The sequence below is a fragment of the Micropterus salmoides genome, unplaced genomic scaffold (assembly GCF_014851395.1).
Source record: "Micropterus salmoides isolate LMB-PRFRI ecotype aquatic unplaced genomic scaffold, ASM1485139v1 Ms_hic_scaffold_7, whole genome shotgun sequence".
NCBI classification, from domain to species: Eukaryota; Metazoa; Chordata; class Actinopteri; order Centrarchiformes; family Centrarchidae; genus Micropterus; species Micropterus salmoides.
Genome location: NW_024044459.1, coordinates 6237100 through 6259081, shown reverse-complemented (window position 1 = coordinate 6259081; position 21982 = coordinate 6237100). Strand labels below are relative to the sequence as shown.

The 21982-nt window shown below is 40.7% G+C and overlaps 1 long non-coding RNA gene across 1 annotated transcript; it reads left to right on the top strand.

Annotated features, from left to right (window-relative positions):
- Positions 1-6278: 6278 nt before the first annotated feature.
- Positions 6279-17795, top strand: LOC119892076. Its single transcript, XR_005442508.1, has 3 exons — positions 6279-7909; positions 16649-16726; positions 16874-17795. It is a non-coding gene; the product is annotated as an uncharacterized LOC119892076 (long non-coding RNA).
- The last annotated feature ends 4187 nt before the right edge of the window (positions 17796-21982 follow it).

Genomic DNA, 21982 nt, shown 5'->3' with positions numbered 1-21982 from the left:
TTATTGTATTAATACTATGATCTTTGATTTGATCATTTTACAATTCTGTTATTTAAATCAAAAATCTGACAATGTGAAATCTGTTAGATTCTGCTCAGTATTTGGTATCACCAAAAAACCCGTTCTGTGTTCAACTTTTAATGTAAAATAAATATTTGTTTCTGTGCCTTGTTACTGCAGCTGTACTTTTAATTGAAAAACAAAGTCGTCGATAGCTCTTCTCAACACTTTATACAGACATTGATACTGCGCCACCTTATCTTTCTGACATGCTGTACCCTTATGCTCCTGCCACTAAGGTCAGCAGACCAACTCCTTTTGAGTGTCCCTAAAAGCAGGCTCACCACCCGAGGGGACAGAGCCTTTTCAGTGGCAGGACCACGGCTGTGGAATAGCCTACCCCTTCATGTTAGAGCTGCACAATCTGTAGATCAATTTAAAAGTAGGCTAAAAACACACCTGTTGTCTTTAGCTTTCAACACAGAATAAGCAGGTTACATTGGCCGTTCCACTATTTTAATGTTCTATATTTCTATTGTATTTTATTATCTTGTTATTTTATTCTGATTAATTGATTCCATGTGTACAGCACTTTGGTCAGCAGAAGTTGTTTTAAATCTGCTTTATAAATAAATTTGACTTAGACTTTGACTTTGACATTTGCTAAGATACAAAATCAGCACCCTTTCTTTTCTAAGCGCACACACACACACACACACACACACACACACACACACACACACACACACACACTGTCCCTGCTATCAAGCAGGAGAGGCTGCAGTTCGGAGAGCACTCAGCTGTGACAGTAAAACAAAACAAATATTGTAGTTCATATCACAGTAGAACAGAACACGCAACATTCCCAATTGTTTCATCAAAACTGCCTCCAAGACAAGTCAGCACAAACAAAAACTAGAGTGCCCCTCTAGGGTGTAATTTTGAATATGTCAAAATGGAGACCCAGTGACATGTTGTAGCGACAGTGTTCCTCTTTAATGTCATCAGCATTCCGTTGATTTCCTTTTAACGTCTGTCATGAGAAGTCAAGAGAAGACACTTCTCTATCATCAGGATTACGTTTATTTTTCTACAAGACACACCATTTACACCTACAGCCAGTGGGTTTTCTTGTTCCTCTAACAGTGTGAATCTGCACATCTGGTTCTCATAATTACTTAGTATGATGCCGTCTCAGGCCTATGAAAGTACATAGTACAAGCCATGATAATTACAGACTCAAATGACAGTATGAAATGCTAATTTGTCATGCCAATTAGGGATGAAATCTCATGAAATGGTGGTCTCTGGCTGAATGTGGATATACTGTATTTGCTCCTATTTATTTTATGTGTCTGCTGACAAATTCATATCCCAGACAACTGCTGAAAATGGACAAGTTGACAACAATGAAGAAATAATAGCATCTCAGTCACTAGATGGCAGTAAAAAATAAGGCTCCAGTTCTGGCAAGTTGCAGCTACAACACCGGTGTGGCATTTGGGTGAAATACTGTTGCATTTCTCCCCGTTTGCCATTTGCTGGGAATTAAAAACTCATCGCCCCGATGTTTCTATCTGACTTTCAATGCATTCTATTTTTGATTTACCCTACAGGCTATCTGGCTTTTTTCTGTCTCTGAGGTGTGGTCATGTAACCAGCAGGATCCAGGCTACAAACCCTGCTGATACCAATTCATTTCACTATGTATTTGTATTAAAAATAACTACAGAAACATTTATTTTTCCAGGTGAGTGCCATGGATCCCTTTGGATCTACATTGCTCTGTGTGACCTGCCCGACTACTCAAAAAGAACTTCTCTGTCCTATTGTTTCAGCCAGTGTTCTTTCTTGATTAACAAACTGTTCTGAAGTCACCGAACTGTAAAATCATTTACATAAAGTAATTTATTCATGTGATAAAGTCTCTGACTTCAGTCCAAGTCATGTGACCCAAATCATCCACCATCATCTCCACTTCATAGCTTGTGTTTGACAAGCACATATTGTAGCCTACTTGGCTTCATTTATTTCAGTCAGACTTTTTACAAAAAACAGTGTGTCGCCACAGAGCAAGAGATTGATGTAAGCCCTTTGACCAGACTTCTGTGTTGAAAGCTCTTGGGACTGGATTTATGTATATGTATGACGGTGAACAAACCAAAACATAATTTGTCCTCGGACACTAGTGTAAGCTATACTGTGTATACATCCTGACCAGCAAGAAGCAAATGCTGTTTATAGTATGCAGTTAATATAGTGATTTAAAAAAAATCGCTCTCTATTAATCTCCTGGTGGAAGAGGTGTCGTAGTATTAGGTCCTGGTTCACAATAACAGACAAACCCCTTGTGAGTGTGTGTGTGTGTGTTTGAGTGTGTGTGAGTGTGCTGTGAAATCTCTACTGCCTTTAAATGGAAGCACTTCAGTGTGATGTATGGTTATGGCATTAAAACTAAAATGACAGTGTGTGTGTGTGTGTGTATTGTATGTGCATACACTATATTTAAACCCCATGTTCACATATTGATATCAACATGCAGCAGTGCCTAACAAATGAAAAGCATTTATCTCTTCAGTAGAAGTCTCAGCATGTTTTAACCAGCCACAATTATTTGACTGATATTCCCTGTCTGGTCATTTATGAGAGATGATGAGGATTATTAAATGACTCAATCTTTCTCTGTTGCCTCTGTTTCTTTGTAATCCTAATTCTTTTCATCCCTTTAGTTATCAACACCAAACATTTAATTATTACATTTTTTGATTATTATCATTATTTTTAACAACTATTGTTAGGTCTTGTTCATCTTAGTTTAACCCCTATGTTTATCAAGCACACATTCGGACACCGACTCCACACTCCTGGCAGAGGCGAGTACAGGTTGAGGTCCAAGTCAGTGAAGGAGATATATGTACTGTACCGATCCAATGCTTTTAATGAAATTACAAAGCAGAGGAGTGCTGTGAATGGGTAGACAGGGTTGTTAAAACAAGGGCAGACTGAAGCAGTATGACGTGTTGGCCTTTTGAGTTAACATTCTTGGACTGTCAGATGGACCAGGGAAAAATGTAAAATGAAAGATAAATTTACCTTTTAACTTATACCTTGGAATAAACCCTCTAGTAGTTGCATAAAGAATGTCCTCTCCTCTGTGGTAATAACAGCCTCATGCACTTCTAAAAGTACAACTCTGTGTCTAAACAACTGTGTGTAATTAATGTGCTGTTTTTGACCAGGAATTGACTACTTGTCCCTTGGTACATCTGAAACGATGAGCTTTGCGAGAGTACATAGTTTCAGCTCATTATTTAGCTGGCCAACTTCACAGCTTTGGTTCACTTTCACCTCTGCCACAGCAAAGTTTTGCATCTACCCATTGTACACGGTCTGACCAGCATCAAACAGCGGACAGTTAGCAACTAGCTGGTGAACATGGTGGAGCATTTATTAGCTAAAGAGCACAGATTTGGAGTTGGTAGAAACCAAAAACAGAGCTTAAAGAGCTCAAATGAATGATAATGTTGCTCTGTATCTACTAAATGTATAAATAGGCAACTGCTTGTTTCTAGTTTATCATACCAACATGAAGGGACTAAAGGCTTTATTTTTGTTAAACTACCCTAAAAATGTGATGATGTGTCACCGTTGTGTTCCCAACTTGTTTCTGCCGCCACATCCTTAACATAACTTTATGAGAAAACTCCACAGGGTGTCTTTAACATACGTGAAAGAAAGAACAGATGATGTCTTCGAAGCACACCCCAACTGTGGCCATTTCCTTTAATTTTGAAGTGAATTGTACTTATGGAGAGGCTGCTGATAACCTGGGGAAAGCTGCTGGATCTCTGGAGTCACCTTTTCACCTGAAACAGCTAAGGCCCAGGATTGTCAAATAACCAGGCTAGGAAGGTTGGTGGATCTGGACAAATGGACAGAGAAAACTCTTTTTTCGGAGACAGCATGTCTGTCTGTCTTTGTCTCTGTCTCTCTCTTACACGCTCAAAAGAAAATGAGGGACTCACACAGACCCACAGATGTGTACTGACACAGGCACATGAACACACAAAGGACTCAGATGTGAGTACACTTGTGCACACAGTAGCTATGCAATACATTTCCACATTAGTATTTACGCAGGGTTTACTTGGGAGGCAGCCTTATCCATAAAAAATTAAGTGACTTCTAGCAAATTCATAGAAGCCTTTCAAATATTTAGCTGTATACCGAGGGGAAGCTGAAGATAAATCGAGCACACTGTAATGGCCCCATAGAGTTCCATCACCTACATATGAAACACCTCAAAGTGATCCCATGAATACTGATGGCTCATTTCAGGAAAGCAGGTGGCGGCAGTCCAGATATTGATTTGATTGCTCAAATCAATATGGTCAACTGATTAGAGGTAAAAACTTTGATTAGCAAGACTGACGTGAACTTTATTTACCGTCCAACCTGGGATTCTGCTTTATGTACTTGCCCGCGGCAGATCGTTTTTTATGACAGCCATGCAATTAAAATCAATGATGCTTCTGGGATGCTGCCTGGGATTTGCTAATAATGGCACTTGTCCTTTTCTTCAGATGTATTTTACCGGAATCACATGCTACATATGCAAGCACCTCAATCCTGAAATGTGCCCCTTGCTTTATTGTTATCCAGAGAATCAGATGTGTTCGGTCACTCTGAAAAGGAGACATGGAAAAATGACTGAAGCTAAAAATTAAAATAAAAGTAAATTACATGTCCTATAGAGGTCTTCCATCAGTGCAGGGAAGATTTAGTTCCCAGGCAAGAGAGCAAGATGAATAAAGGCCATCCCATTTCCATGAGTGTGTGGGATAGGCCAGTGATAAAGCACACACAATTCCACCTCAGAGGGGGAAGGAGGGAGATAAAGAAGAGCCTTATAGCCACTGTCTTGGATGCAGCAATGCAGAGTGAGAGAGAGAGAGAGAACACAGTACAACAGGTTTGTGTGCAGCCTCTCACCACAGGAAGCTGTTTAAAAACCTGTCCAGGACCTTTATACTATTCATCTTCCACTACATGATTTGTCCCTGAGGAATAAAGCAACCCTGTGGTGTGGTCCTTTTAATTAAAAGATGAGACTGAACACATCGACAAAAAACTATGTAGTCTTCAGATAAAAACAAGCATGCAAATTGAACAGGTGAGATTCAGTCTCCTAGCATGCTCTTTTCCATCATGGTTGTGGTGTGCTACTCTTCTGGTCTCTGTTGGGTGCTGACATTGGCATTTTTGGGGCAGATAGGTTTGTGGGGAGGGAAAGTCAACAGAAGGGCAGAAAGAAAAAGCGGGCATGAGAGAAAAAAGGAAATAAATTAAATGACAATAATAAATGACACATTGTCATGTACTTGCTATCATCGCGACAGGGAAATATGTTCAAGGATGTTGTGGTTGTAGCCCTGTGGCCACGGTCTGCAGAGGTCTGAGTCTTTATGAAAGCTTTATAAGCTGTATTCCTGTCATTCATGCTTGGTCTCCTCCTCATGGGTGAAAAATGAACTACATGAGGCCTAAATTAGATTTAAAAACATGTAGTGTAGCAATGAAATACATTTGAGATGGGAGTCATTCTTTTGGGACGGGGTTGGGATAGGATTTTTTTTTTTACTCTGTCATGGGATTGGGATGGGACAGGAGTGAAAATCCACTTCAGTGTCATCTTCTAATCCATGTGAAGGCAAATATGATCAATAAGATCATAATATAAAGTCTTTACATGAATCCCCTTAAAGGAATAGTTCCAACATTTTGGAAAATACTCACACCCATTTTCTTGCTGAGGGTTAGACCAGAAGATTGATACCACTCTCATATCTGTGTGCTAAGTATATGGAGCTATAATCAACAGCCTTTTAGCCTGTCTGCATCAGGAGTCTCCGCCTGACAACCTCGCGCTGACTAAACATAGTCTTTATGCTAGCTAACCAACTCCATCTTTATCTAATGTTTTCTGAAATGGCAAACTATCTACTTTTAACAGTGTCTATTTACAGTGAGAGAAAACAAGATTAAATTTAAATGAATTATTTGGATTCTTGTAAGGATTTTAATAGAAATGCAGCGGACACATTTGTGGGGACTTCTACAAAAATCAAAAAGCCTTGCATTGTTGGCATCTCTTTTAAACCAGCAAAGTTACTGTTCCTGGATTGCACGTCACTTCCCTGTAACACTGGCCTAAATATTACTGCTACCTTGAGGCCTAGTGATGGCGTTATGGCTCTTTAAAGGGAGCTGGATCTTATGGCTCCCAAACAGCTCTTCATTTTGTTCAACTTCTGCTGGTCACTGCTAATCGGCTGAAAGAGCGGGCTCATAGAGCTGACTTGTTTGCGACCGACACGTCAGTGTTAGCCACAGTACCCTGGTGAATATCTCCTTTGCTTAAAGGCTCATGCAGACTACACGATTTTCAGCGTCGGCCGATGGCTTTCACACTACACAACTTGCCGTCTTGTGATGGGAGTCTTGACGTCGTTGTGGCATTCACACTGATCGGTGATCGGTGACAGGGGGTCACACACTATGCAAGCTGACAGTGGCTGTGTCAGCCGACGGCTGGTCTCCATACCATGTTTCGTCTTGTCCCGCACCATGTTTGCTGAAGTATCCACCTTCACAATACAAATTGAAAGAACTGGTAGGATTACATTTCACTGTAATGGTACTGTATTTGATTACATGTTACGAATAAACTTGACTGCTTAATTGATTGATTGCATCTCCTCCCCCGCGCAGCTGGACCTTTGCCATGTTGGTGTGTTCTGTTACCTTATAGTTACAGTGATGGCTTTGGGGAAATTTTTCGATGCTCTTTGATTCCAGAGGTTGAGGAGCTGACTTGTCTTTCCCCAAGTACATAATTAAATGTGTGTAAGTTAGACTAATGAGGTACATTGGTACATTTGGAAGGCATTGGTAGTGTGTCATCATACGCTTGTCAAGCTGGCCTTCACACTGCAAGGCCAATCAGCTGCCTAACAGGCTCTCAGAGGGCAGAGGAAACGCCATCAAGAAATCAAGAGCACTAGTATTCAGATGAGGTGGAGTGATTACAGGCTGGAGTGAGTGAATGTGCAAGTGCCTGACCTTATTTATATTTTTAGATGAGAACATCATCACTGCATCACGTTATTCAGTGGAAAACCAGGGGATCAAAGGAAGGTGATTTGAACAGCCCTCCGGACGATCCAGCAGATTTACTCTGTGACAGTCAGGCTAGATAAACCAAAATATATGCAGGAGTGAGGTTAAAGGCCAATGTTGTGAGTATGGTTTGTGTTCATATTTTCCTGTTTAAGTCTGGTTTTGGTTCTGTGTTTCTCCGTGTAGCCTTGTTTATTATTTTATTTATTCAGATGTTCTAGTTTACTTTGTATCTGTTTTGTCTCGTATTCTAGTTTTGTCCTGCATTTTAATTCGTGTCTCAGTGTCTACTCCTGGTCTGTGTACTTCTGTATTATTTTGCCCATGTTTGCTCTGTGTTCTCTTTAATCTTAGTTCAGTCTGTCTTCGCTGTTAGTGGTAGTTTATTGGTATATTAGTGATCTGTCTGCTTATGTTCTGGATCAGTTGTTTATATTATTCTGTTTCTTCCTGGTTGTTATTAGTTTCCCTATGGCCTTATTTGTGTCTGTCTGTTTTCCCCTGCTGTCTCTCTGCCTGTCTGTGTCTCATTAGTCCTGATGCCCCTCACTTGTGTTGCTCCCGCCCCGCTCGTTAGTCCCTGTGTATATATGCCGGCTTGTGTATTCAGTCTTGGACATGTCCTTGTTGTCAATGTGGAGTGTTCTGCCTAGAGCTCTGTATTTCCCTGGATCTTTGGATTAACTTGTGTTGGATTTACCTCAGTTTGGACTTTACCTTGTGCTTCCATGTAAGCTTGTTTCAGTTTGTCTTTTTTGAGTTAATAAATCTTTTGTACTGCACCTTCACGTATTGTCTGCATTTGGGTCCACACCTTAGACTGCACTCAGCTGACCCCGTTTTTGTTTTAAAACTCCAGGATAGCATTTTATTGCGGACAGGCGAAAATGAGGACTTTAAAAACGATGACACAAACTTTCACATTAGGCTTCTTTATCGGATCTTATAAGTTATGCAAAGCAAAAACACAATGCTACCGACAATGTTTTTGTTTGTGGCCATATTTACTTTGCGATGACTCCCAGTCCAGAGTCGCTTTGTACTCCTGTGTTTCTTTCAGTAAGAGTTCCACCTCGCTGTTTGTCCATGCAAAAAACATCTCTTGTGGTTTTTCATCTGTAGTAGTACTTTCTTCTTTCGCCAAATCTTCTGCAGCTGCGAAGGCAACATTCTTTCAGTTTACATTGGCATGTTTTAATATAGACAGAGATTGTCTCTGAAACACAGCTAAAAAGCTGGTGTGGACCGAGATAGTTTTCGTTTTACAACCACTAGTGTAGATGTAGTACAAACCGAAATACTTCCACACACTATGACGCTGCATAATCATCAATCAATCTGTTTTTTAACTTACAGAGCACAACCATGTAGCCTAATGTACAATGCGTCTACAATTAATGACAGCTTATAAACTACTGTAAGTCAACAAACCCTGTTGAGTATCAAACCCAGTGTAAAGTTAACTAAATAATACTGTAAAGTTACATGGTCAACAATAAAGCTGTAACATGTTTTTAACTTAACAGAGCACAACCACGTAATGTGTAATGCAATCAATGACAACTTAAACTACTGTAAGTCAACACATCCCCCAGACTCTCAAAACAATAAACTGTAAGCTGTTTTTCACAGAGCACAACTATAATGTGCAATACAATCATTGATAGCCTCAACTACTGTAAGCCAGCAAACCCTGCACACTCTCAAACCAGTGTAATGTTGGGCAATAACTAAATCAAACTGTAAGGTTAGGCTACATGATCAACAATAAACCTGTAACCTCTTTCTAGCCAATGGCAATAATTAAGGTGATGGCAGCCAGCGGGACATAAATAATTACGTTTATCAACCACCACAAGTTTGGCAAGTAAACAAACGCTTGTTTATCTTTTCATAACGCACGACAGTCGGAGTAAACCTCCCGCAGGTCGTAGCTGAAGCAAGAAGCAAGCTAACGTTAGATGGCCAATGCTGAGCTAAACATGTTTACTCACCTCAGGTTACTAACCTATTTTACATTCAGCGCTTCTTTGTTTGGTTCTTGTTGTATGAAGTTTTAAAGCCAAAGTTTATGATGAATGGCGGAGCAGCTGCAGTGTTTGTTGTCCTTTCTCACGTGCAGCCGCGTGCAGCAGATGTTACGTGTTCCATATGCAGGTCATAGGTAACGGAGGGAGGGAATAACGGCAAGCTCATCAGACGTTTCCTAAAAAATAAACATTGTTCATGAGTCCCGTGCCTCGAGTCTGAGTCGAGTCTGGAGTCTTTTGAGGACGAGTCTCAAGTCGAGTCTGAAGTCCTTGTGTGTGCGACTTAAGTCGCACTTGAGTCCGAGTCTCTAACTCGAGTCACCATCTCTGCCAACGAACCAAACCAGGGCTAACAGTCCGATCACTGCAAGAGTGTCCAGCAGCCACAAGCTGAACACGAAGGACCCCGGGCAAACCCACTGTGGAAAAAAGACCCGGTTCTAGCCAAGTCCTGAAACCAATAGCCTCAATTTTGTTAGGAATGTGTTTTTTGTGTTCATATTTCCTGTTTAAGTCTGTTTTTGGTTCTGTGTATTCTGTGTAGCCTTGTTCATTATTATTCATCTGTCTTAGTTCTTAGTCCTGTCCATTAGTTCATGTCTTAGTGTTTACTTCTGCTCTGTGTTCTTATGTGTTATGTGTTTTGTCTTTGCTTCAGCCTGTGGTCCTTGTTGTTAAAGTATGGTGTCTTGCATCTGTAAGTGTCTCTCTGTTCCCTCTTGCTGTCATTATGCCTGTCTGCTTGTCTCTCTGTATATATAACCTTGAATATGAAAAATATGAATCCGAATGGGTGTAAATGAGCAATATGCTTGTACCAAAGTGTTGCCTTCAAGTGTAGAAATAATCACAAACCTGTGTCTGCAAGGTGAGAGGAATCATGGAACTCCAGAGAGGTTCAACCAGGTTATAATATAGTGTTCCTGCCTGTTCCTTCGTTTTCCCTGTTCTGGATTATTCCCTGTGTTTTTGGATCGCCTTGTGTTTCCTGGATTACCTTGTTTGGACTTTTGCCCTGAGCTCCATGTAAGCCTGTTTTAGTGTAGTTTTTGAATGAATAAATCCTTTGTTTGAACTGCATCCTCCTCTCCTCTCGCCTCGCCATTGTCTGCACTCAGCGCCACCTGTGACAATTTAAAGTCGTCCTTACATTTTCTTTTCTACCTTTGTCATATTCTTTCCACAATAGCCAAACTGAATTCACATTATTAATTTATTAGCCTACTTTTGTTGGACCATCTCAGTCGCTGTAACTAACGTGACCCACATAGTTATCCAACGAAGGTTGAGGTCAAGGGCAACTGGACTTGATAGAAGTTACTAGAAGATGTTTCGTCCCTCATCCAAGAGGCTTCTTCAGTTCTGACTGACTGGTAGGGAAACTCCGCTATTTAACCTCTGGGACTGTTAGCTAAGATTGATGATACCGCTGGTTTGTTAGTGCTCTTGGCTGTGGTAACGACAGTCATCATGGTTGTTACAGCCACCCCTGGCCAAGTCTTATTGGATTGGCATTCACCAGAGAACAAGAGATTTGCCGGACTGCCATCGGCGCCCCGTTCTCTTTACAGATTAGAGCAAGTTCACACAGAGCACATGTGACAGACGTGAAATAGTCTGGAGACGGCGTAGTGAACGTTATGCTGGATGCACCATCATTCAGGATTACTGGTTTAGCAATGGGTCAGTGATGGTCTGGGGAGGCATATCCTTCGCACAGTCCTCCACTTGCTAGCCAGCAGTACCTTGACTGCTGTTAGGTACCAGGATGAAATCTGCAGAGCCATTGTCAGACCATACACTGGTGCAGTGGGCCCTGGGTCCCCCCTTTATTTCTTTTTTAAACCTGTCCTGCCCCACAGCCTGGTATACAGTATGAGGAGCTGAATACCAAGTTGTGCCAGATTTCACTTTAATAAGAGAGTTTTAAAGTTTTTCTCATTTGCTTAGACACATTTCTTGAAATTTTGCCTCTTTTTCTCGAAACTCTGAAAACAAATCCACAACTTCTCACCCAATTCCTCAGACATCCTATTTTCAGGTCAAAATGAAGCTCTCCATTCAAAACCATTCAATCTTTCTGAAAAACCAAAATTTGCCCTCATAACACACAAGCCCTTAAAAACACACACACACTACAACACAGTCTTACCCATTGGTGAGATAAATTCAAAACAATACTACAAAAACTGGTTATTAGTAATGATGCTTGTGATTCTCCACCTCAAAAACCTTTTCACATGATGAACACAACAAAAGAAATGACAAATGTAAACATTTGCACGTTTTTTATTCCTTAGTGTGCTGTACAGTACAACACACCAAACAACTAATTATTCTGCCCCAGCGTCCTGTCTTTGGTCTGGGACAGGCCGGAGATTCTTGTTCTCCTCGTTTCCGTCCTCTTCTCCCTACTCCTCTTCCATTTCCCTCCTCCTCCCACCCTCCTCTTCCCTCTACCTCCTCCTCCGCCCTCCTCCTATTCCTCATCTTACTCCCATCACATCTCCTCCTCCAACTCCTACTTTCTCTTCCTCCTCTCCATACTGCTCTTCCTCCTCCTCCTCTCTGGTGTCCTCCATCTCTTCCTTCAGATTTCTCTGGATCCATTGTTCCAAAACTGAAAGAACTGACTCTGACCCTTTTTATCTATCTATTGAAGCTTCTGATTGGTGTGTTATCAACTTTGACTGTTTGTGTTTTCTCAATGACCACATGGTGTAGGCAATGAGAAATGAAGGGAATTGTGTGTAGAGTTTAGAGAAATGGGTGTGCTTTTTGGAAAATTGAGTTATGGTTTTGAAATTTTAGTTCAAATGCCTTGTTATAGCATTTAAGCAATTGAGAAAAACTGTAATATACTCCTTTGTCACCGGGCTGGACAGGAGGACGGGGGGTGGGGACAACAGGAAACAGAGGAAAACAACAATTGCAGAAAGCAACGAAACGTGCAAGAAAACGGGGAGAGGGGCTTGAGGCGAAGAAAAACAAACAAACAATACGCGCTTTTTACACTACAATACAAAAAAATAACAAAGAGACAACCTGCCGAAACAGGAACAACAGCTGACATAAGACAACAACTGAGGGAGAATGAAAAGGAAAGACAGTCAAGCAAAAATAAATAATGAACTGGAATAATAACAATTAATTTAAATAAATAATTTAATGAAAAGCATAATAGAAAAGTTCTACCTGTGACAACCATGGACAACCTCAGTGTGTGTGTGTGTGCATAAGCTTGTCACAGAATGTAGTTGTTAGTGAGAGTGGGACGCCACAACTGACCCCAGCAACAGGCAGGCAAGAACCCCAGTAGCCAAGGCACCCTACGAAAGCGCAAAGGACCCGAGACCACATGTCCCGCCCCAAGGGAGAACAGCAGAGAGCCGTGCCGGGATGCCCCCCCGCCACCAAGGAGTGAGAACGTGGGAGAACCAGGGACGATGCAGGTTGGATCAGCCTGTGATTTTCTTTTCAGTGTTGTCGGTTGGTGATTTCGGTTTCCAATGAGCAATGTTCAATCATTTGTTCTCAACAAATTATACAATGAGCAGTATATATTTTCAATACATTTGCCACTGTTAAATTATATGTACTTATTACTCATGTATGCCAACGTATTTTGTTGCACCTTAAGAGTTAGGCAGTTTTGGGACCACATCAGGGAGATGTGCAGTTACAGTTTATTTCAACTGCTAACCTGCATTGGTCAAAACTAAAGTCGCATAGTCAAAACTCTTCACACAGTCAGTGAAACAGAAGTGTACGTAGACCAAACTGAGAATAATTTTTCATTGCTTTCACACAAAATGCATACAATGACCACTTTCTCCAAAATCCATGAACTCTTTTCTCATTACAACTTCAACACCTGCAAAACACTGTATATCTGCAGCACATTTTTCAGATGCTAACACACATTCAAAACAGAAAGATGGCAAATGTCCTGCATTTCTGCAGTAACTTGACTAATGAATAGAAAATCTTAGCAGAACATTTATCATGTACATTTTCTGTTTACGTCTATGTGCGTAGAGAAATGTGTATAGTTTTTTGAATGTGGTTTTACTTGAAAACTGCAAGTGTAAAGCAGTAAATGTGCTTGTATTTTAGCAGAATTGGTTCAGGGGGTCGGTACATGAATTACAGGATGTGGTCACTGTGTCTCAGTTACCAGTGTTACTGTGTAAACAACTGAGAAAAACTGCATTGCAGCACTGAAATATCAGGAACTTTTTTTTCCACAAGTAAATTACTGAATGCAGTGAGAAAAGGAAATTTATGCATTTCTGATTTATTCTTGTTACATATACTATAGTACAGTCAATAAAGTGAAAATATGTTATTCTTACAGTTTCTCTCAGTTGCTTTGGTACATTTCTAGAATCATCCTTAACATTTGCACAACTATTTGTATTGGTAAACTATGGCTAAGGTTTGGATAAAAATCATTGATCAATTTCAACAGTACAGAGTTATACAGTTTAAGGGATTGGACAGGATTCACATAAAAAGCATTTGACAGCCATTTTGCATGTAGTGATTACACAATGAACTTATGATTAGATGTTTTGGCGGATAAGACTATTCAACAGAGAACCAGGATGCATTGTGATCAACATGACATAAGCAATTGATAATGTAGGATACAGCTGATAATTGTACATAATCATTTGCATAACTGTAGCAAAGAATTTGCAATTTCTCAAAAGACTGAGAAATTGCTTTTACATATGATGTGCACAAGTGATTAGATGATGGAGGTTGAACAAGTAGAATTTCAATTCTGATCTGAGAAATGAACCAAAGTGACTAAGTAACTCTATAATGAAATATTGATTTATATGAAAAAATCTGTCACATTTGGAAGATAAAAGTTCGTAAAATTTATGTCATTCTTCCTGTTGTTAGTGTTTTGCAGGTCAGTGTGTTATGAGTGACAATGCATGCTTTCTGAGTGAGAATGGTTGCCAGTCTTTTGGTTGAGTTTATTTTGAGATTTGTATGAAGTGTTTTGGTGGTTTGAGAGACTTTTGGAGGTGAGATTAACTCTTTGGTCAACATGCATGTTGCTAATTCAGACTGTGTGAAGAGTTTTGAACAATGTATCCAAAAACCCAAACATCTATTCAATATGCACACACTCAGATTCAGATTCAGAACCACAGTCACCACATGTATCTTTTTAACATATCTATAAATTATATCTATAAATTATGTTTTTAACTAAAATACCACATAAATGTATTTCATGTTTATGACAAAGTTATCACATTACATTTTATTAATCTTTTTTAACTAAGTTATCACAAGACACTTAAATGAAATATATTAACATGTCCACTAATTCATTGTTACTGGCATGACATGAACTAAGTTCTTACTGTGTCTTCACACAGAAAGCGAAGTGAGCGTTACACGCGGCTTGATTACATGCAAAGTCAATGCAAAGATGCAAATAAATGCAAATTTGTGGTGGCGGTGCAAAAGATGCGGTTGATGCCACGCAAAACAAAAATCACTTCATTTGCTTGTTTGTGGAAGTTGAAATTTTTCAACTACAGCGAGAAATTCACATGGCGCTACATTGCGAAAGCCAATCAGCATTGAGATGATACAGAGTTGTTTTGGGCAAGTCCTGCCACTCAGCTGCTATCTTGGCAATGCTTCCGTGACTAGAATCAGCAGTAAAATCTAATAAAAATTGCTGAAAGAGTTTGACAACTTTGCCCCAAAATAAGGTTTAAAAAGTGTTTTTCCCGACCGGTTCCCGACCGGTTATACTTCTACTACGCAAGCGTCACTACTGCCGCGCATGAGTAGTAAAGGTAAAACAGACCCTTACGTCAGTGGAACCACGCGATTGGCTGAAGTATGATTGCCGCTTTGGCTGTTAAAAGCCGACGATTGGCTTTCTAGCGGGAGGGGCGGGATAACCGCCATCTTTGTCGTTACGGGCTTTCCCCGTGGACTTGTATTGAGGATGTGATTGAGTGGCATGTCTCCTCTAAATTGTCTCTAGATTATAGTAGTGTAGACACCTGGAGTTGGACGACACAATGTAGTACATTTACAGAGACCGGACAAAAAAGGAGATCGCTTGGAGGAATGTCAGCGAGGAACAGGGCCAGCCCTGACAGTGTTGGAGCCCAAGGCGAAATTTGAAATTGGCGATCCCCCCCACATGCCTAATCCTAAAAACACCACTGCGGGGGTTGGGGTCATCACTCCACAATCCTCAAGAACTGTTTAAAATGTTCAGCAGCCAAACGCAATTTTAGCATTGTAGAGTCAATAATCATGGTCAATAATGAAGTGTGATCAGCCTCCACATAGCATTGTTAACCTCCAAAACATTGCATCAATTGGGAGACCAAACCTATACTGGTATCTGGGAATGTGTCCCCCCCATAGACTATGTGTCAGCTCCGCTACTGTTTTCTTGCACTGTAGTAAATTTATGGGGTAATTTTCCTGAAATGCAAGAGCACTGGTTTAGTTGAAGTGGTGGAGAATTTCTGCATCAATTAATAATGTCTTTATCAATATAATGGGAAAGACATTATTCAGGCAAGAGGTGACAATTCAAAATATAAAAAAATAATACAATATAATGCAGTGAGGCTCTCAGGCATTCTGTAGCTATTGCTTTGAAATATGTTTTCTTTTGTAGATCAACTTTTCTAATTGAATAAAATCCCTGCTGAGTCTGTACAAATACTTAGTCTTCCCTCCTCTTTTGAGTCTCTGTTTGTGGAAATAACTTCTTTAAATACGTGGCACCTTTTAACCTCAATGATAAATTAATTCATTTTAATTTAAAGGATGGTTTACTAGTGAAGACATACACACAGCATCGTAAATTCATACGGAAATGTTTTTGTAGATGGATGATTAATTGTTTTGTGTCTCAGAAGAGAGATTTCTTTTCACAGCCTGTCAATATAAAATATGAAAATACCCAAAATGAATCTCTGTTCTCACCTGCACCAACCTGTTATTCCTCAAAAGATGGATAAAACATCTCTCAGTTGTGTCTTGATGATAAAACACTTTTACCACAGGGTGCCAATGATAGGTTTCATTTTTGCAGCAATACAGCAAAACTAGAAGAACATAAAAACACCAGAACTCAATGAATAGATTAAATTTCTGACTGAAACTGCTTCCTTTAGTCAATAGCTAGAATGAACAAAACAAAAGGGAAATTTTAGCAAGTCTAGGATAATTTATTTGAAAACACTCACTGCATTAAAAGATTGAGGGAAAAAGGCTAGATATTACCATGGCTGAAAATGTATGATGTATTAATCGGGTGCATTTGTGAAATGCTTGATTGCTTTCATTGACACTGACAGCTAGAATAACCAGTTCTATTGGACAATTCATACATCTAACAACCAACCACGGCCTCTTTTGTTGTACTGTCACTACAGATCAGCCAGATCAATCACAGGAAAGAGAATCTGAAAATGCTGCTGCTGTCTATGCAACACCTGGGAACCCACCAACAGGTACAGGTACTGTATGTACATTTAACTTTATTTGTTTTTATAGTATAATTTCTGCATGAATTTATTCAATGTCTGGTGTCTTATTTCAACTGATACCTTGAGGGAATGCTATAGTTTCACAAAATATGGTGTTCTCATTTCATTCAGGGAGGAGGACCCCAAAGAAGACCAGGGGGATGAGAGGGAGACAGAGATTGAGAGGCTTCTTCTTCAAGCCAAGAAGAGACTTCCTGTACCTGCTGTACTTTGTCCCACCTCCTCTCACAGAAGATGAGCATTTCCTCCAAAGCCTGGTTCGTTCCCTGCAGAGTTTTCTACCCCAGCAGAAGGAGTATGTGAAAATTCTAATTCACAAGCTTGTTTATGAAGCCAGCACTGTGGTGCGCAATTTGGAACCTGTGGAATAGGTTGTCAGGGTGATAATCTTTGCAGGGAACCAAGTGGGCTTTGTATTTTGTTCTTCTTTTTTATAAAGTCATTGTAAATATTTTTTTAAAAAGTTGAGCATGTTTAATGTGAACATGTTTGCACAAGGTTACTTCATATTCCTTATTTACAAAAATACATTTGACACACAAAGGTAACAACTATGTGTCTGTCTTTATGTCATGATAGATATTTTGTTCAAAATTTCAGGTCATGTTTTTATGATAATTTAAGTGCAGTGTACACATAGTTTTGTGTTTGGTTAGCTGCTAAATGTGGTCATACTTCCAGTCACAACATCAGCACTAAATATAGTGCAAAAACAATACTGTAGGATGATTGTTGATTGTGCAGGATACGCTGTCAAGACATGATCAGTTCCCGACATAAAATAGACACCGCAAAGTCCTTATCTACATTAGCATTTAAAGATATTTTAAATTAATCCATATGTCCTTAATCTTAAAAACATTTGAAAACCAAAAATTCAGCACTATCATCAGACTAATCTTTTACATAACATAAAAGCAGACGGTACCATTTTCAATTTATTTTCCTGGCAGTTTAAAACTACTGTAGTTTTGAATATTTATCTTAAAAGTTAAGTACAGTGATGTCTGCTTTTATTGATATTGTGTTGCGATGCAGTGCAGACATCCCCCATAAAGCTGTATTAACTCACAATATCAATAAATCACAGATAAAAATAAAAAGAGACAATATTCTCTGATATGAATATATATTGATGACATTTTTTATTGACTTATATACACAATATAGTAATATTGCAGGATGTTTGCTCATTAGTAATGTGTGGGTGGCTCTTTAAAGAGCTGTTTTGGGTTTGTGCACTACTTGGTGTCTTGCCATGCGACAGCTCCCTCTGCAGAGAAGTAGGATGTGAATGTCTCCCTAACCCTGATGGCCTCTCTTGCTGAGTTATTGGCAGCAAGTCTTTCTAGACCTGGCAGTGGCTCCACCTCACCAACAGGGATGCTCACCCTCACCGTAGCTGTCTGGGTTGTCCTCCGCATGAAGAAATGGACAACACAGGTGGCCTTCACAAACTTCTCTGCAACATCTGGATGGACCTCGATGGCATGCCTGTACATTCTCCACTGGGAAGAAAAGGATCCCAAAGGTAGTTAAAAAGAGACGGTAGTTAAAAATACTACGCTCTCTTGCAGGGACGCACCCAGGGAGTGGAAAGGCCTCATTTGCAACAAAGACTCAGTGGTCAGCTCCTGGTACTGGCAGGTCAGCAAGCAGTTGGATGGTGTTGGATCAAAGCACTTTACGAAATCCCAGATTAGCAGGGGGGTTGACAACGAGATGCTTGCCATCCAGCTCTCCACAGCAGAGAGGACAATTTCTACCTCCACTCCCCTCTGGTGGGCAAAGCCATGAACTCCTCCGCAAGACAGTCCCAAATAATGGTGGCGACATCAGGGACAATATTGAAGACAGTGGTGATCCCAACACGGAAGCTGTTAGCAATGGTCCTGAATGAGTCACCAGTGGCAAAGTAACTGCAGCATAGAAAACACTTAATTTAACTGAAGTGTAGTACATACTGTGGTGGAAGTGTACATAAAATCTGTTTTAGTAGTAGCATTACTGATAAGGCTGCACAGCTGCTGTCATAAACAAAAACGCTGGTGAGTTTATATAATTTTAAAGTTATATATTTTGAGTGTTGATAGAGCAAATACAATTTTAGCATAGCCTAGCCTTGATCGATCTGAACTCCATTCAGAAAACAAACATATTAAAAGTTGCAGTTCACTAACGAGGTCGATGACAATATGAGGTATAAAAGTACTTTATTGAGATGATGAAGAGTATTTATGACAGAGGGGTTGAGGAGAGAGGGATGAAGACGAGAACGGGAGGGGTTAGACGGGTTTATATACCAGACTATTCTCATCTCAAGGTGTTCAATGCCAACGCTTTCAGAAAAAGTGACAAAGTGTAGTTATTTGACGCTAAAGGTACCCATCAAAGTGTCTCATACAGATGCTGAGGGGTGGTGCCGGCAGTGCCAGAAGTGCTTGCTAGCTATGATGTGCTGGCAAGTAGGGTTAGCCTCCTTTGTGTTGCTGCAATGTAGCGAACGGTGGCGTTTCATATGGATGCTGAATGGTACCTTTAGTGTCAAATAATTACGCTTTGTCCCGCTGTCTGAAAGCATTGCTAATGACGCACTGAGGTGAGAACGCGTTGTATATATGTGTGTGCAGTTGATTGGGTTAGGAAGACACAGGTGGAGGAATTGAATGAGGCACAGGTAGTTGATTAGTGCGAGGGAGAGGTGTGGTCCTGTTCCTGTGCTGTAGTTATATAACTGCATTTCACAAACGAGGTCCATGCCACCCATCAAGATGAGGAGGCTCGTCGGAGAGACTTGTGTGCCAGGTAGGATTGTAAATGGATGAGGCAGTGGTGAATTCTGAGCATCTTGAGAAACCGAAGAATGCGAGGAGGAACATGGCTGAGAGTATGGATGCAACGGGCAAGGAGGTCTGATATGAGGGTTAATTGTTTAGGAGAGAGCTGAGGTTCCGTTTTTCAGAGGCCTTTGATTAGCTTGTGGAAATGGGGGGTGCTCCGGACAGGAGTTTAAAAAAAAAGTTTATCCCACTAAGGTATATGTGGATGGTGGATGTTCTGATCTTGAGGGTTAGTTGATGAAGCTGGTTACGGATATGATGTCGACGGAGTGGAATGGCAGGCCGAATGAGGTATGGAAAGTTCGGAATGTACACTACCCTGAATAGTATGATGAGAAGGTCTTGGGAGCAAGACTGTTTATCATTGATTGTCATGATTCGGAGACAAGGTGGAGAAGCTGGGGATTCACGTGAATATCATGGCTGAAAACTCAGGGACCGGTGTTGGATTGGGGTCCGAGTCTAGTGCCAAGGATTTGAATTTCTGGGAAGAGAAAAGGGAGAGGGAGTCAGCGATGGTGTTTCGGAAGCCTGGACCACTCGTGCCCCCAAAGAATGGCGGTGATGACTATTGGGTACAGTTCATAAAGGGCGGAGGAGGGGGAGAGTGAGGACAGTTCTGGCGGCCACTCAGAGGTGAACCATCTGCTTCTGTAGTAGCGACTGAAACTGGAAGAGGGTGCTGCGTTGGTGTATAAGTCGATGTCTTCGGGTTGGGTTATGTGGTCATCGTAAAAGAATGAGATACCGTACCAGGAAGACAGGAAGTTGTGCCACAATCTCAGCTCCATTTTACAAGTGCGTTGAGTACCACTTAGTCATGGAGGGACGGAACTGCGGCAATAGAGACAATGTGTGAGAGGAAGGATTGGCCTTGAGGGATGATGCGGATGGCAAAGGGTGGTCTCCGGCTGGGCTGGGGGACTGTTGGCCTTGGTTTTCCTGAGTTATCACTTCCTGGCAGCGGGGAGCTCCCTGGCACGGCTCTCCGCTGTTCTCCCTCAGGGTGAGGCGCGGACTCCTCTGGAGAGGAGTTAATTGTCGGGATGTGGAGTGTGCTGGGCTTGTGCCAGGTGTTCTCGGCCCTTCTTTTAGTTACTTATTTAAATTAATTGTTATTATTCCAGCTCTCATGGCTGTGCTGTGTTGTTTATTTATTTTGCTTGATTGTTTCTCGTTTTCATTTCTCCCTCAGTTGTTTTCTTATGTCAGCTGTTTATTGCTGCTGTTCGGCTGGTTGTCTTTGTTTTTTTGTTTTCTTTATTTTGTTTGTTTTTCTCCGCCCTAAGCCCCCCATCCCGTTCTCTTGCAGGCTTTGTTGCTTTCTGCAATTGGTGTTTCCCTCTGTTATTTTCTGTTGTCCCCAGCCCCCATCCCCATTCTCTTGTTGTCCTTTCTCTGAGTTGTCTGTCTGTGTGGTGTTTGTGTCCCTCATCCCCATGTCTGCCCCCTTGTTCGGCCAGGTGACAAATAAATACATTTTAATAAATAATAAAACAAACAAAGAAGTATATTAATACTCTACTGTTAAAGTAAAATCTGTCTGGCACAACATGGTATCTAGCTCCTCATATGCCAAGTTGCTGGGCAGGACAGCTCTCGCCTTCATTTGTCTGAGAAGTGTCATCCCTGTACTGGAGTCCTGAGGCATTACCAACCAGACAAGGATCTGCATTCCACCTCTTAGGCTACATCAACACTACTACGTTTTCATTTTAAAACAGAGACCTATTGCTATGTTTGCACCTCCCGTCCAGACTAAAACAGTGAATTCTGAAAAACTAAAACGGAGAAGATTGAAAACGATGACAGACACTCACGTTTGGCTTCCTGATTGGGTCTTATGAGTCAGGCAAAAATACAATGCTACTGTTTTTGTTTTGGTGTTTTTGTTAAAGAGGTGGTATTATTCTTATTGTGGTTTTTGGCTTTTCCCCTCTCCTTCATCACCAAATCTTCTGCAGCTGCGGTGGAAATCGACTTAATGTTTACACCCGCAGACGCATGCCCAGTGTATGTGAAAGGCCACTCGATGTTAGTTTTAATATAGATGGAGATCAAATCTGACACGCAGCTAAAATGCTAGTGTGGTGTGAAATTACATGTCCTGAAAATGGAATATTGTAATAACTTTAAAAATAATCAAATTAGCTTTTCAAATTAATTATTTGATCTCAGAATTAGTTATGAATTATTCTGTCACATATGATTAGTCACATAGCCAACTACTTGTCACAGGTTACTGTAGTGATGCTACTAAGTGCTGACTACTAAACCCCTGCACAGACGTCTAGTCAAGATTCAGACTTAACAGGAGACTTGGCAGGCTGAAAATTAACCACAGGAAATCTCCCCTTTCTCATAAATTGCTGCTAAAAAT